The sequence below is a fragment of the Rhinolophus ferrumequinum genome, chromosome 10, assembly GCF_004115265.2.
Source record: "Rhinolophus ferrumequinum isolate MPI-CBG mRhiFer1 chromosome 10, mRhiFer1_v1.p, whole genome shotgun sequence".
Classification (NCBI taxonomy): domain Eukaryota; kingdom Metazoa; phylum Chordata; class Mammalia; order Chiroptera; family Rhinolophidae; genus Rhinolophus; species Rhinolophus ferrumequinum.
Window position 1 is genome coordinate 713,234 of NC_046293.1, and position 10,909 is coordinate 724,142.

Consider the following 10,909-nt stretch of genomic DNA (forward strand, 5'->3'; position numbering starts at 1 on the left):
ACTCCCGCAAGGGATGGTGGGCAGTGCCCCCTGCAACTAGCAACGGCAACTGGACCTGGAGCTGAGCTGCACCCTCCACAACTAAGACTGAAAGGACAACAACTTGACTTGGAAAACAGGCCTGGAAGTACACACTGTTCCCCAATAAAGTCCTGTTCCCCTTCCCCAATAAAATCTTTAAAAAAAAAATACACATATTGTAATATTTAAATCATTAAATGCAACGTACACTCAGCAAAGAACACATAGTGTGCAGTTTCAACAGTAATGACACAAACAGCGTGTGCCTGCCCCAGGCCACCGAGCAGGGCTTGCCAGGCTTCAGCCCTCCGGCCAGCTCCTGCAGGGCAGTGCGGTAGCTGTCCCTAACTGTCCCTATATTTACCACCTGTGTGTATGTTGGCCGAGAAGCACGTGTGAGAAGGGGGAGGTTTGCCTGGATCTGCCCACCGGCCACGTGATCAACGCAGGGCCCCTTGCTCAACAAGCTGGAAGAAGTGACATTGAAGGAACTAAAGTACAAAGCTGTTCCTCTTTCCTGTGGTGCCATTTGTTTCTTTAATGTCGCTCTAAGTAAGGAAACATTAAATTTCAAATCGTTATCACGAATGTCGCCGTTTGCCTCCACACTGAGCAAGGCGAGTTTTAAACGCAAACACGAGAGAGAGCAGTGAGCTCGTTGCAGGCACCAGAATCGCAGGAGTGTATTTGCAGCTCACCAGGGCACGTGTGTTCTGTTCTTGCCAGAACGGAAACGCTGCTCCAAATGGACTCCGCTGTTTATGTTTCACTGTAGTACAATATACGTAACATAAGATTTGCCATTTTACAGTTCAGTGACATTAAGTGTACTCATGTTGTTGCAACCATCACTACCATTGTCTCCAGAACTTTCCATCTTCCCAAACTGAAAATGTCGCCCTTAAACGCTCATGCTGCTCCTCCTCCCCTAGCCCCTGGTATCACCGTATATTCTCTGTCTCTGTGACTCTGACAACTCCAGGGACCTCACTAAGGGGACTCACCCAATGTTAGTCCTTCTGTGACTGGCTTACCTCACTGAGCGTGACGGCCTCCAGGTCCATCCGTGTTGTAGCTCCATGAGGGCCTGTCCTGTTGCTGCAGGTCCTTCCCGGACGCGCTGGCGTCCACCTTGACTCCTTCTCACATGGCCCACAGCCCGCTCCACCTTTAACACTGCGCGATCTCTTGCTGTGTGACAGATCACCCCACACCACCCACTTTAGTGGCTTAAAACATCAGTTTATTATTCCCTGGTTTCAGTGGGCCTGGGATCCACGCGTGGCTGAGCTGCCTCCTCTGCTTCAAAGTGCTGAGTGGGCTGCAGTCTCAGCGGAAGGTTCGACCAAGTCAGGCTCACTTCTGCATTCCCTCCGGGGGGTGTGGTGGCTTCCAGTCCCCACTGGCGGGGACTTCCATCAGCTCCGAACCTTGTGGGCCTCTCCATGAGGCCGCTTCTGTCAGAAACTTACAAAGTCACCTTGCAGTTCTGTGCTGCTGGGGAGGGGGTAGCACAGGGCATGAAACCAGGAGGTGGGGATCCAGAGCCCACCCTGCTCCTTGTCACTGCCCTGTCTCACCTAGGTGACCCCAATGTCCCTTCTTGCTGCCCTCTCCTCTTCCACCCATGGCAGGGCAGCCAGAGGACTGGGATGACCTCAGGCCTGTCCTGCCACAGCTCTGCACCCAGCCCTCCCAGGGGCCTCCAGCTGAGGCCCCTGGCAGCTCTCTGCCCAGCCCACCAACCGAAGAGGCAGCCAGTGCCAGTGGGAGGACGGCACAGCCGCACGTCTTTTCACACTTGACGACCCCTGGCCCTTCTGCAGGGCCCATGCCCTCACTCCAGCACTGCTCCCTGGGGAGAGGACCAGGGTCTGTGTTGGCACCAGTACCTGGAAACCTGAAGCAGCATCATGGACATTGAGCTGGGGCACGTGGGGTCAGGCAATAAGGGGGTTCCTGGTTAAGGCAGTCCACGGACCACAGTGGTCGTCACCCCAGCTCCTGAATGTATAATCAGGTTGATGGATTCTCAGCCTAGGAGGAAAGAGCTACCATGGTGGGAAGAGCAGTGGAAACTTCCAGAACTTCCCCCCGCCCCAGCCAAGACAGTAAACAGAGTGCCACAGCCTGGGTGCTGATGTGGCAGAGATGGGTGCCGCCCTTACAGCTCTGCTGGATGCCCGTGGTGGTCCCTGTCTGAGCCCCATTTGATTCACCCTGCAGAGCCAAGAGGTCCTGATAGTGCGTAGATGGCCACAGACTCAGAGAAGGAGCCACCAAGTCGTGTGGCTAGGGCAGCTCAACAGGCGTCATGGCAGGAAGGTCACAGTGTGGCCCTCACTTCGGTGGACAGCCCTGCCACCCACAGCGGGACCTGGGTGGGAGTGCTCCTGGCCCCACAGCTCTGGGCTCTGCAGGTTGGAGCTCCTGGGGCCCAGGGAAGCCAGTCTGTCCCAAGGACACAGCAAGGAACATAAGCCAAGCTGGCCAGGAGCAGCAGGACAGCCAAGTGGCCATCTTGTGAGGCGTGGGCAGCCCTGACTGGCAGGAGGTAGGGCTGCTTTCACACACCCCGGTGTGGCCGTGAAGGGATGTGACCTCCCAGGCCACGCACTCAGGGCTTGAGCCAGGGAGGAGTCACCAGCCGGGGCACCCCAAGGGCAGGGACCCTCATTAATGGAGCAAACCCTCTCTTTTTGACACGCCTATGGTTCCTTCCTCAAGACCTGGCCGCGGCCCAAGGGTCATAGGCAGGGAGGTCCTGGAGAGTCAGGTGACAGAGGACCATGTGCCCCTCTAGCCACACGTCCCCCACCCACTTGCCAGCCCCCATGGTGGTTGTTGCTTCAGCTTTGTTCTGGGTGTGGGATCTCGTGTGGGGACTCAGGGGCAAGTAGCCAAGAGTGATTTTTTTTTTTAATGTTTTTTTTTGGGGGGGAATATTGAGGAACAGTGTGTTTCTCCAGGGCCCATCAGCTCCAAGTCATTGTCCTTCAGTCTAGTTGTGGAGGGCGCAGCTCAGCTCCAAGTCCAGTCACCGTTTTCAATCTTTAGTTGCAGGGGGCGCAGCCCACCCTCCCATGGATGGAACCAGCAACCTTGTCGAGAGCTCGCACTCTAACCCACTGAGCCATCCAGCTGCCCCTCCGGAAGCTCAGCTGCAGCTCATTGTCCAATGTAGTTGTGGTCGGCACAGCTCACTGGCCTACGCGGGAAACGAACCAGCAACGTAACCAGCAACATTGTTGTTCACAGCTCGCGCTCTAACCAACTAAGCCGTCCGGCCGCCCCACCAAAGGTGATGTTTAGGGAAAGCAATTTTCAGGCGAAGTGTTCAAAGCCCCTGAGGCTGTTCGAAGGCCCTTCCCACCCTGCACCCCTCCAGGCATGAGTGTCCCTGAGCCCCCCTTGGCTTGCAGCTGGGTGGGCAGCAGAAGCCTGGCCCCCATGCAGGGGCTGCCCCCTCCTGCCTCTCCTCCCGCTGCAACAGCCAGCCCAGATGTGGGGAGGGTCTGGTGGGTGACCACGGGCCCGTACACTGCTCACCCCATGGTGCAGGGCAGAGAAGTCCCCAGGGGGCTGCCCTGGACCCCTTGGAGCCCGGCCTGGCCCAGCTGTCCTGGGCAGGACTGGAGTAAGATGGCTGCCAGCATGGGCCACCGGTGGGAACAGCTGCAGCTTTGTGTCCTCAGCAAGCAGGAGGCAGGCGTCCTCACCACCCAGACTCCCTGCGCTGCCTGTGGCTTCGAGAAGTTCCATGCACAGCACTGGGGCCATGTCTCTTTTCCCACAGGCAGGTTTGCTGGGGCGGGAATGTCCAGCTCAGCAGTGAGCAGACACGGGCCTGGGCAGCCAACTCACTGCTTGTTCACTCATTCGTTCATTCACTCATTCATTCACTCATACATTCATTCATTCACTCATACATTCTTTCACACATTCATTCTCTTGCTGTGTAGCAGAGAGAGCGCCTTAGCCTCCGTCAGATCACGGCCCCTCTGCGCAGGGCCCAGCAGACTCCCACCCACCGGGCCAGAGCCACACCCTAACGACCAGCCCCCATTTACTTTCCAACGTCACCTCTCACAAGCTCTGTTCCTGACATCCTGCCTCCTACACGGCAGGCCAGTGCCACCGGGGGGCCTGCCATCCCTTGCCTCCACCCAGTGTCCCATATCCATGTGGCCCCTCCCTCACCTCTGCCAGGCCTCCCAGGGACCAAGATGGGCAGCAGAGGGAGGTCAGGTGAGGGCACCTGTCTTCTGTATCCCAGGGCTATTCATGATGGTACAGACTTGGGTGGCGGGCCGTGGAAGTTGCTGGTGTCCAGCCGCCCGTGAACTTGGGAGGGTCACTCTCAGGCCTCAGTCCCCCTACATGCTGGCATGAACCAGCTCAGTGCCCTTCTCCTTTCCTTGGTTGAATTAAAGAAAGAACGATATAAAAGCCCATGACAGCTTGGATGGGAGTCCAGACACTGGCCCACAACCAGCATGGGGAAGCTGAGGACGTGGCAGGGGCGGGGGGCAGCAGTCTGGGGCTGGACAGAGCCCAGCTGGTAGAGGCCCTGGCCCTCCCCCTGCCCCAGACAGAATCAAATTTCGCCCAGCCCCAGTGACCCAGCCAGGCGTTCGGGGAGGGAGGACAGGTGAGCAGAGGGGTGGTGGCCGGATTCCACAGAGGAGAAAGGCACCTGCCAGGAACCAGGATCCCAGGGCCAGCCAGCCTCCTGCGCACCTGACTTGCTTTCTCCCTCACTACCCCTGGACACCCTTCCTAAGCCATCCTGTGCCCACCCCACACACACCCCAAAGGACAGAGGTCACAGGGGAACCGATTCTGACCCATGGGAGCCCAACAGGGCACCAGCAGGTGGAGGCCACTCAGAATCAGGGAGGTCCCGGGCAGGGGGCGGGGACCGTCACCCTGACACAGTGCTGGCCCAGCTCTGTCCGCCCAGCGCCAGGCACCCTGTGGCACTTCCCAGCTGCACGAGGCAGGGTGACCCAAGCAGGCCAGCTCCAGCCAGTGCCCGAAGCAGGGGGCGAGCCAAAGGGGCCCCCTCCGCAACCCCCAGATGTGGATTGGGAGTGAAGGGAGGGGTGGGGACACAGCTGCTGTGTCCTGCACATGGGGACAGACAGAGTGACTGCGCTGATGACCGATGCTGGGTCCGTGTTTGTGCTACGCGTGTGTGGCTGCACAGGTGTGTGCATGAGAGCACACACACGTGCATGCGTGCCCACGCTGCAGCAGTTCAGCCAGAGAGCAGCGTATGAGGCATGAGCTGGATGTTGGTGTGGCCTGTGGTGCCACGGTGAGCCCTGACCCCAAGACCCTACTGTTCCTCAGGCAGGGCGGGGGGGGGGGGGGAGGCAGGGGGGGGGAGGAGGAGAGCTTAGACCCTTGGGCCTCCCTGCTGAGCCCAGCGCCTCCCACACCCCTTTCCTCACCTGCCTGGCACTGCCCTTCTCTGTGCTCTTCGGGTCTTGGGTCCGAGGCTGCCCTCAGGGGTACCCTGGTTATTGTGACCTACCAGAGCCCCCACCTACCCGCGTATTTCTGGGCTGTATTAGGCCGCAGCATGGGGCTGGTCTTTCCATGGGTTTCCGAGTGAGATTGTGGCCTCAGGGCGGCAAAGCTCAGAGGGCCTGCTGAGCTCCCATTTCTACCTGAAGCCGAACAGCCAGCAGGTGCTTCTCGGGTATTTGTCCCTATGTGACCAGGGGGCTCCGCGCGGAGAGAGCAACCCCCAGTTGACACCCCCCCCACTGTGGGGTTTAGTACTGACAGCAGCTTTGCCCCAAAGCCGGAAACCTGGGCCTCATGGTCAGAGGGACATATGACAAGTGGATGCACAGACAGGCAGCTGGTGGCCGGCAGAAGCTTCTGAGAATTGGCGGAAGCTGGGGCGAGTGGCCGGCGGGTGGCCCGCTGGGTCCTGGAAATCCTCGCTTCCTGTTTTCCCAACAAAGGGCCTCTGTCCCCCCCAGGACGGCTGCTGGCCAGCAGCAGCGGACGCGCCTTTTCCGTAAACAGGGTTGTTTTCCTTTCTCCTCTTGGCACAATAACAGCTGTCCCCAAGCCCCCATCCTGGCCCTGGGCACCACCAGCCATGGGGTCCTACAGGGGAGGTTCTCCTGGGAATGGGGGTCACAGCTTGGCCACCTGGGATAAGGCCCCCAGGGCAAGCAGCAGGGGGCAGAAATTCAATGGTGCCTGCCCCATGGGACAGGTGGGAGGCCAGACCAACCTTGGGGTCCACTGGAGCCAGAGTCAGGGTGGGTGCGGCTGTGCTGAGCACGTGTCCCCTGGGGCTTGGCAGAGCCCCGTGACCCTCAGGGCCCAACCCCACAGCACCAGGAGCCTAGAGCCAGGGCTAAGTCCACACAGAGGCTGGGTGTCCTGGGATGGGGCGTCAGGGGCCAGGGCTTCCTTCCAGGTGGACGTCCCTCCACACTGGTTGGAGGCGCTGCCCCTGGGTGCTCAGCCATATAGACACTGTGATGCCTGCTGCACGCGGAGAACCTCTCGGGTCAGAGAGGGCCTCTCATGTGCCAAAGGCCCGAGGTTGCAGACCAAGTGTGCCTTCATCCCCAGGTTGGGAGGCTGGGCAAGACCCAACACAGGAAGGGCCAGAATGCTGCTCCAGGCCCCTTGCCACGTGGCCTTAAGGAGGGACCAACACGGGGATGGAAACAGCACCCCCCTGCCAGCCTCGGTTCTGGGAGGACCCGTGAGGGATGCAGGGACAGCCTCAGCAGAGGGTGACTGGAGCGGTGTGTGCAGCCCTCCATGCCTGGCCGTGGAGAGGAGTGGGCTGGGTGCCCGGGCGTGCACAGCTGAGTGGGCCAGTGAGCGTGCACAGCTGAGTGGGCCAGTGTGCGGGTGTGTGTGGGTGATTGTGGGTGCCCAGGCAGCAGGCGCCTGCACCGTCTGTGTGAGGGGCGGTGGGGCTATTTATAGTAGCTCCGCTGACGCCTAGAGCTATTAATAGTGAGGATGGAGGGTGAATGGACAAAATGCCTGTGGGTGCCGGCGGGTGCCATCCTCTGCCCGAGACACCCGGGGCTGGTACCCCAGCCCCCACCCAGGCAGCCAGACAAAAGCCACTATTCTGTGGTCAGCAGCTGAGGCAATCTCTGTGGTTCACCTAGGGCAGCAGGCCAGGGGTCCCAGGCTGGTGCCCCCCACCCCGCTTTCCCAGGCACTGTTCCCCCTAAGGAGGGACGTGCTGATAGTGGGCAAGAGATGGGAGGGGCACGGCTAGTAAGTGGAACCAGGAAGGAGGAGGGGTGCTGAGGTCAGCCCCACACACCTGGTTCTTAGATGGTAGCCCAGGAAGACGAGGGATGAGAAAAGGATTGTGGGGTCTTGAGGGACCTTGAGCCTTCACCCTCAACCCATGTGCTTTTTGGGGAGCACCCCATTTCTAGCCTGGGACCAGAAATAGACCTGACACCTTGCAGACAGCCAGGAAAATCGGGTGTCCCAGCAGTAACCGGGTGTGGTCAGTTGGGCTTTTGGGCCACACCAAGGGATGGGTGTGGAGGGGGTTAGGGTTAGGCTGGTGGGTCACCCTGCTCTGGCTGACTGACATACAATCTCTGGCTGCTTTTTGAAACTACAAAGGCTACCCAGCTGGTGGAAAAAGGATCAGATGGGGCCTCACTGGGGTGAGGGTGCAGGGTGGCAGGTGAAGTGGGGGAAACACCCTAGGCCTCCGTTTTGGTTTTGCTCCCCAGCTCCACCAGGAGCAGGGTGCTCCCCTCCTTCCCCAGTCACTGGTCCCACCAGGCTCCTTCAGGAAGGTGGGCTATGTCCCGCGACCCAGCCAGCAGGGCCGCCTCTTTGGGGAGGGGAGAGAGCTGTGGGGGCTCAGGCCCTGCTGAGACCAGACCTGACTTGCTCCACGCCCCATTACAGACCACCCCAGCCCCCCAGAGGCAGGGCCTGAGGTCCTAGGGGCGGGGAGGAAAGGGCGCCTCGACAGGCGCTGCCCAGCTCCGACTTGCAGGGGCGCACTCCTATCCAGGGAGAGACACTGGGGCACTTTCACCCGAAAGCTAGCGTATCAGGCTGGAGTCCTGGGGCCCCACAGCCGTCTCGGTGGAGGCAGGCCTTTCAGGGCTCTGCCCCATAGCCTGGCAGAGCCAGGGCAGCCAGCTAGCAGGGAAGCAGTCCCCCAATGCCAGACCCCAGGCTGAGACACGGGCGCTACGCCCACCCCCACGCGGAGGGGATCTGGGGACGACCTACACTGCTCCCCACCCGTGAATTTGCATCATCTTGTTCACCGCCTCCTTATGCGGCCTTGTTTCCTGCGGGACCCCCACCCCCACCCGCGCAATGATGTCACGAGGGGCGCGAGCATCCCGCCCGCGACCACCTGTCGCCAAACGCTTTCCAAGAAGGTCGTGGCCGAGCGCGCACGCGCCACGCCTACGTCGGAAACCTCGGGTTTTACCATCAGCGTCATCGTCCCCACGTTACTATTGCTCCGGGAATGGAGGCGGCCCAGTGCCCGGACGCGCAGGCCGCGGGGGTGGCGGGGCGCGGGCGGGGCTCCGGGCCCCTCCAACTCGGACGAGACCCTCAGGACAGCCCCCCCGCCCCCCCGCAGCCCCTCCCCCCGCGGCCCCTCCCGCAGGGAAAGTCCGGCCGTCGCTTCCGGCGCCGCCCCCTTCCCGGCAAGACCGCGCCCCGCTTCCCGCCTGTGGACTTAGCCCCCTCCCGCCCGGCGCCGAAACCTGCTCAGCAAGGGCGGAAAAGGGGGGGTCGGCGGCCAACCCCCTCCCTCGGCGACGGGGGGCGCGGGCGGGGGATAGGAGGGGAAGGGGGCCCATGGAGGCGGAAGACCCTGGCCGCTCGAGGGCGGAGACTGCGAGGAGGGGGCTCAGGGTGGGGAGTGTGAGGGCGGCCGGGGAGGGGCGGGCGGGAAGCGGGGACCCGGGAAGGGGCTCCCGTTCGCACCTGCCGCGCCGCGGGGTTCCCGGAGGGGCTGAGCTGCCGAGAGAGGACCCCACGCCGGGCGCGGTCTTTCAGGTGCCCGCTCCCCTCCCCAGTCGGCGAGGGTGGCGCGCCACGCACCTAGGTTTGGGCACCGAGGCCGGCGGGCGGCCCCTCTGCGGGGCGGGGCGGGGCGGAGGCAGCAGCCCGCTCTGTGGCCTGCAGGCCTTGGAGGGCGCTGCCCAGGCTCCATGAGAGGCCCCGGGGCCTTCCGGGCTGAGTGAGGAACGTGGTCAGACACCTTTCCCGCCCTGGTCCATTCGGCCTCCCCGCGGGTGGGTGGGCGCAGAAAGACCCTACCCTGGATGCCGGTTAGTGGCTGAGGGGCAGAGGGTGGCCAAGCAGGAGGGAGGGCAGCCAGGGCTAGTTGCCCAGGCCCAGTCTGGTGATGCCCCCCAGAAACATCAGAAGGAGCCCACTGGAATTGAGAGGAGGGGGTCTCTGAAAAGGTGGGTGCCCCTCCCTCCATGCAGCCCCACCAGGAGAGGCTGCGCCTTTGCCCCTCACTGGTGTGGAGCCAGCCAGCCTGGCGTCTGGGATGAGCCCAGTCACAATGAGGGCTTTGAGGGGCCCCTGGAGTGGGAGGGGGCAGATGGCCTGAATGGCAGCCTGTCCCTGAAAAGGCCCAAGGCTGGTCCCACCCAACCACAGTGTGGAGCCTTCTGCCAGGAGGCTGCCCACAGGATCCAGGCCTTCTGTGCCCCCCCACCCTCCCACCCAGGCTCCAGTACCCCCTCCCCATGGTCCCTGACATGCCCCCACCCCAAGGCCCAGTAGGCTAGCTGAAGAATAACAGCAAGAATGTCAGCGCTGCCAGGTCCTGATCCCCCTGCACCTTTCTCATGACCATCCTGTCCAGAGTGGTGAGCTGGAGCCCCTACCCAGAGGCCTGCCTGTCTATGGCCCTGGGACCCCCAGGCTGGGGGTCAGCGATTAGCACCCAGAGCAGAGGCTGTGTGTGTGGGGCAACAGGGTGGGAGGGGCCAGAATGCCGATGGGTGGGGGTCCTGGAAGGCTGGTGGGGTAAGCCTATGAGAACTGAGTGCATAGCTGAGGGGGCGTCCCCAGGACCAACTTTCAGGGTCCGGGCAGGTGGGGAGTGAAGAACCAGAGAGACAGGTCGTGGCCCACAGAGGGGGGCCCTGGGTCAAGGGACCTGGGGAGCCAGTGGCGTGGGGGAAGGGCAGGCTTTGGTTGAATGCTGCTGGGGTGCAGTCCCACACTCCCCCAGGAGCCCTCCCGGAGATGGCTGGCAGGTGGGAGTTGGGTGATGAGCAAGCACTGATCTGTGGCCAGGCCTGGGTGGGCATGGCTCTGGACTGGGGGTGGGAGAGGTGCTGGCAGTGCAGGATGGCAGGTGGGGAGGGGGGTGGACTGGACATGGGGTGTGAAAAGAGGAGCAAGATTTGGTGCCTGGTGCTGGGGGGGGATGGGAAGTGACTGTCCCCAACTGCTGGGACTTCATCTTCAGCCTCTGCAGGGATGGCCTCAGCTAAAGGCTGCCTTGCCAGGCTGTGCCCCTTCCCAGTACATGGTCTACTGGGGGTTAAAGGTCAGGCCCTCATCACAGCCTGGGATTCTCTGAAGGGTCACCTCCTTCATGCTCCCAGGGGGTCAGCTGAGGACCCACTACTCCTCTGGGAATCAATCGGACAGGCTGAGCCAGGGCAGCCTGGGCGGTGAAAGAGGACAGAAGGGCCCGCCACGCAGTCCAGTCGTCCCAGCTGTCCCTGTGGGGAGTCGGGAGGGGGGCTGCACTAGCTGAGCAGTCTGGCTGTCGGGGGGAAAAAGGATGATGATGTTGTGGGGGGCTGCTTTTGTCCCCTGTTGCTCTGGGAAAGGATAACAGTTTGGGGGAGAGACCGGGATGACTTCA

General features: G+C 61.8%; 1 long non-coding RNA gene across 1 annotated transcript; it reads right to left on the minus strand.

Annotated features, from left to right (window-relative positions):
* Positions 1 to 1,264: 1,264 nt before the first annotated feature.
* On the minus strand, positions 1,265 to 9,612 carry LOC117029058 (uncharacterized). The gene is made up of 3 exons (XR_004424177.1): positions 8,998 to 9,612; positions 1,914 to 2,058; positions 1,265 to 1,478 (listed from the first exon to the last, which is right to left on the minus strand). It is a non-coding gene; the product is annotated as an uncharacterized LOC117029058 (long non-coding RNA).
* Positions 9,613 to 10,909: the final 1,297 nt, after the last annotated feature.